Raw genomic sequence first — 404 nt, 5'->3', positions numbered from 1 at the left:
GTTCCACGTTGGCGCCGGTTTCACCTGGTGTTGCGCCGCACTACACTCCTCCACCAACAACCTTCACGTGCTTCTTGGCTCCTACTGGTTCGATAACCTTGGTTTCTTTCTGAGGGAAAACTTGCTGCTGTGCGCATCACACCTTCCTCTTGGGGTTCCCAACGGATGTGTACATCTACGCGCATCAAGCTAAATTTCTGGCGCCGTTGCCGGGGACCTGAAGAAAAGTTACACCCCAGAGATTTCTAACTCCCACGTCAACTGCACGCCAGCAGTTCCCTCTAAACAAGTATCATAGGGGTTATGCCGAGGTTGCCTCCGTTGAAAGTGAAATGAGTGGATTATGAGGTGAATGTACAACCCAAGCCCTGTGCAGTTCCCGGGTTGACGGTTTGTTTCCACCG

This window comes from Lolium rigidum, chromosome 5 (assembly GCF_022539505.1).
Source record: "Lolium rigidum isolate FL_2022 chromosome 5, APGP_CSIRO_Lrig_0.1, whole genome shotgun sequence".
In the NCBI taxonomy this organism is placed as follows: Eukaryota; Viridiplantae; Streptophyta; class Magnoliopsida; order Poales; family Poaceae; genus Lolium; species Lolium rigidum.
This window is presented reverse-complemented; position numbering follows the sequence as displayed.